The sequence below is a fragment of the Arachis stenosperma genome, chromosome 2 (genome assembly GCF_014773155.1).
Source record: "Arachis stenosperma cultivar V10309 chromosome 2, arast.V10309.gnm1.PFL2, whole genome shotgun sequence".
NCBI lineage: Eukaryota > Viridiplantae > Streptophyta > Magnoliopsida > Fabales > Fabaceae > Arachis > Arachis stenosperma.
In genome coordinates this window covers 43,786,867-43,791,629 of record NC_080378.1, presented here as the reverse complement: position 1 = coordinate 43,791,629, position 4,763 = coordinate 43,786,867, and the positions used below count along the sequence as shown (strand labels likewise).

Here is a 4,763-nt window from a genome sequence, read left to right as displayed (position 1 = left end):
GTCCTAAGGTACGGATACAATGTCAAAAGATCCTATTAATAGTAAAACTAGTGTCCTAAGGTTTACAGAAATGAGTAAATGATAGAAAAATCCACTTCCGGGCCCACTTGGTGTGTGCTTGGGCTGAGCAATGAAGGAATTTCGTGTAGAGACCTTTTCTGGAGTTAAACGCCAGCTTTCATGCCAGTTTGGGCGTTTAACGCTGGAATTTCTGTAGGTGACTTTGAGCGCCGGTTTGGGCCATCAAATCTTGGGCAAAGTATGGACTATTATATATTGCTGGAAAACCCAGGATGTCTACTTTTCAATGCCGTTGAGAGCGCGCCAATTGGGCTTCTGTAGCTCCAAAAAATCCACTTCGAGTGCAGGGAGGTCAGAATCCAACAGCATCTGCAGTCCTTTTCAGTCTCTGGATCAGATTTTTGCTCAGGACCCTCAATTTCAGTCAGAAAATACCTGAAATCACAGAAAAACACACAAACTCATAGTAAAGTCCAGAAAAGTGAATTTTAATTAAAAACTAATAAAAATATACTAAAAACTAACTAAAAGATACTAAAAACATACTAAAAACAATGCCAAAAAGCGTACAAATTATCCGCTCATCACAGCCGAAAACAACAACAATGCCAACAATGCAAGGAAGGTGTTGGGTGACTTTACTGCACCTACTCCCGACTTCTATGCGAGAAGCATCTCTATCCCTGCCATTGGAGCAAACAACTTTGAGCTTAAGCCTCGATTAGTTTCTCTAATGTAACAAAATTGCAAGTTCCATGGACTTCCATTGGAAGATCCTCATCAGTTTTTGGCTGAATTCTTGCAAATCTGTGACACTGTCAAGACTAATGGGGTTGACCCTGAGGTCTACAGACTTATGCTATTCCCTTTTGCTATAAGAGACAGAGCTAGGATATGGTTGGACTCACAACCTAAAGAAAGCCTGAACTCTTGGGAAAAGCTAGTCAATGCCTTCTTGGCAAAGTTCTTTCCACCTCAAAAATTGAGTAAGCTTAGAGTGGAAGTCCAAACCTTCAGACAGAAGAAAGGAGAATCCCTCTATGAAGCTTGGGAAAGATACAAACAATTGATCAGAAAATGTCCTTCTGACATGCTTTCTGAATGGAGCATCATAGGTATTTTCTATGATGGTTTGTCTGAACTGTCCAAGATGTCTTTGGATAGCTCTGCTGGAGGATCTCTTCATCTGAAGAAGACGCCTACAGAAGCTCAAGAGCTCATTGAAATGGTTGCAAATAACCAATTCATGTACACTTCTGAAAGGAATTATGTGAACAATGGGACAAATCAGAAGAAAGGAGTTCTTGAGATTGATACTCTGAATACCATATTGGCTCAGAACAAGATATTGACTCAGCAAGTCAATTTAATTTCTCAAAGTCTGTCTGGAATGTAAAATGCACCAAGCAGTACTAAGGATGCTTCATCTGAAGAAGAAGCTTATGATCCTGAGAACCCTTCAATGGAAGAGGTGAATTACATGGGAGAACCCTATGGAAACACCTATAATTCTTCATGGAAAAATCATCCAAATCTCTCATGGAAGGATCAACAGAGACCTCAACAAGGTTTCAACAACAATAATGGTGGAAGAAACAGGTTTAGCAATAGCAAGCCTTTTCCATCATCTTCTCAGCAACAGACAGAGAATTCTAAGCAGAACCACTCTGACTTAGCAACCATGGTCTCTGATCTAATCAAAACCACTCAAAGTTTCATGACTGAAACAAGGTCCTCCATTAGGAACTTGGAGGCACAAGTGGGTCAGCTGAGCAAGAGAATTACTGAACTCCCTCCTAGTACTCTTCCAAGCAATACAGAAGAAAATCCAAAAGGAGAGTGTAAAGCCATCAACATGGCCAAATTTGGAGAGGAGGGAGAGGCAGTGAACGCCACTGAGGAAGACCTCAATGGACGTCCACTGGCCTCCAATGAGTTCCCTAATGAGGAACCATGGGAATCTGAGGCTCACACTGAGACCATAGAGATTCCAATGGATTTACTTCTGCCATTCATGAGCTCTGATGAGTATTCTTCCTCTGAAGAGGATGAGTATGTCACTGAAGAGCAAGTTGCCAAATACCTTGGAGCAATCATGAAGCTAAATGACAAGTTGTTTGGTAATGATACTTAGGAGGATGAACCCCCTTTGCTCACCAAAGAAATGGATGACTTGTCTAGGCAGAAATTACCTCAAAAGAGACAAGATCCTGGGAAGTTTTCAATACCTTGTACCATAGGCACCATGACCTTCAAGAAGGCTCTGTGTGACTTAGGGTCAAGTGTGAACCTCATGCCTCTCTCTGTAATGGAGAAGCTAGAGATCTTTGAGGTACAAGCTGCAAGAATCTCACTAGAGATGGCAGACAATTCAAGAAAACAAGCTTATGGACTTGTAGAGGATGTTTTGGTGAAGATTGAAGACCATTACATCCCTATTGATTTCATAGTCCTAGAGACTGGGAAGTGCATGGATGAATCCATCATCCTTGGCAGACCCTTCCTAGCCACAACAAAGGCTGTGATTGATGTTGACAGAGGAGAATTGATCATTCAAGTGAATGAAGAATCCTTTGTGTTTAAGGCTCAAGGATATCCCTCTGTCACCATGGAGAGGAAGCATGAAGAGCTTCTCTTAAAATAGAGTCAAACAGAGCCCCCACAGTCAAACTCTAAGTTTGGTGTTGGGAGGCCACAACCAAACTCTAAGTTTGGTGTTGAACCCCCACATTCAAACTCTAAGTTTGGTGTTGGGAGGTTCCAACATTGCTCTGAGTATCTATGAGGCTCCATGAGAGCCCTCTGTCAAGCTACTGACATTAAAGAAGCGCTTGTTGGGAGGCAACCCAATGTTATATTTAATCTATTTTCCTTTGTTATTTTATGTTTTCTGTAGGTTGATGATCATGAGAAGTCACAAAATCAATTAAAAAAGCAAAAATAGAATGAAAAACAGAAAGAAAAACAGCACACCCTGGAGGAAGACCTTGCTGGCGTTTAAACGCCAGTAAGGGTAGCAAATGGGCGTTTAACGCCCAGTCTGGCACCATTCTGGGTGTTTAACGCCAGAAAGGGGCACCAGACTGGCGTTAAACGCCAGGAAAGGGCAAGAAGCTGGCGTTAAACGCCAGAAATGGGCACCAGCCCGGCGTTTAATGCCAGAATTGGCACATAGAGCAATTTTGCTCGCCACATGGTGCAGGGATGACTTTTCCTTGACACCTCAGGATCTGTGGACCCCACAGGATCCCCACCTACCCTTCTACTCTCTTCTTTCTTCTTTTGCTCAAGGACGAGCAAACCTTTTAAGTTTGGTGTGGTAAAAGCATTGCTTTTTGTTTTTCCATAACTATTTATGGCACCTAAGGCCGGAGAAACCTCTAGAAAGAGGAAAGGGAAGGCAAAAGCTTTCACCTCCGAGTCATGGGAGATGGAGAGATTCATCTCAAGGGTGCATCAAGACCACTTCTATGAAGTTGTGGCCTTGAAGAAGGTGACCCCCGAGGTCCCTTTCAAACTCAAGAAGGGTCAACTTTGATCAAAGGTTGGACCAAATCCTCACAGTCATTTGTGAAGAGGGCGCCCAATGGAAGAGAGATTCAAGAGGGAAGCCGGTTCAACTGAGAAGGCATGACCTCAAGCCCGTGGCTAGGGGATGGTTGGAGTTTATCCAACGCTCAATCATTCCCACTAGCAACCGATCTGAAGTTACTATAGACCGGGCCATCATGATTCATAGCATCATGATTGGAGAAGAAGTAGAAGTTCATGAGGTTATAGCCCAAGAGCTTTATAAGGTGGCGGACAAGTCCTCTACCTTGGCAAGGTTAGCCTTTCTTTATCTCATTTGTCACCTCTGTTATTCAGTTGGAGTTGACATAGAGGGAGACATCCCCATTGATGAGGACAAGCCCATCACTAAGAAAAGGATGGAGCAAACAAGAGATCCCACTCATCATGAAATCCCTGAAATGCCTCAAGGGATGCACTTTCCTTCACAAAACTATTGGGAGCAAATCAACACCTCCCTAGGAGAATTAAGTTCCAACATGGGACAACTAAGGGTAGAGCACCAAGAACACTCCATTCTCCTCCATAAAATTAAAGAAGATCAAAGAATCATGAGGGAGGAGCAACAAAGGCAAGGAAGAGACATTGAGGAGCTCAAGAACTCCATAAGATCTTCAAGAGGAAGAACAAGCCGCCATCACTAAGGTGGACCCGTTCTTTAATCTCCTTGTTCTTTATTTTTCTGTTTTTCGAAAATTTATGCTTATGTTTATCTATGTTTGTGTCTTATGATCATTAGTATCTTAGTGTCTATGCCTTAAAGTTATGAATGTTCTATGAATCCATCACCTTTCTTGAATGAAAAATGTTCTTAATTGAAAAAGAGAAGAATTTTATGAATTTCAGATTTTATAACAAATTAATTATTTTGATGTGGTGGCAATACTTTTGTTTTCTGAATGTATGCTTGAATAGTGCATATGTCTTTTGAATTTGTTGTTCATGAATGTTATAATTGTTGGCTCTTGAAAGAATGATGAAAAAGGAGACATGTTATTGAGGATATGAAAAATCATAAAAATGATTCTTGAAGCAAGAAAAAGCATTGAATACAAAAAAAAAAAGAAGAAAAAAATGAAAAGAAAAGGGAGAAAGAGAAAAAAAAAAGAAAGAAATAAAGTTGTGATCCAAGGCAAAAAGAGTGTGCTTAAGAACCCTGGACACCTCTAATT

At 41.3% G+C, this 4,763-nt stretch overlaps 1 non-coding gene across 1 annotated transcript; it reads right to left on the bottom strand.

Annotated features, from left to right (window-relative positions):
* Nucleotides 1-1,009: 1,009 nt before the first annotated feature.
* LOC130964357 (small nucleolar RNA R71) lies at nt 1,010-1,117 on the bottom strand. Its single transcript, XR_009080454.1, has one exon. It is a non-coding gene; the product is annotated as a small nucleolar RNA R71 (small nucleolar RNA).
* Nucleotides 1,118-4,763: the final 3,646 nt, after the last annotated feature.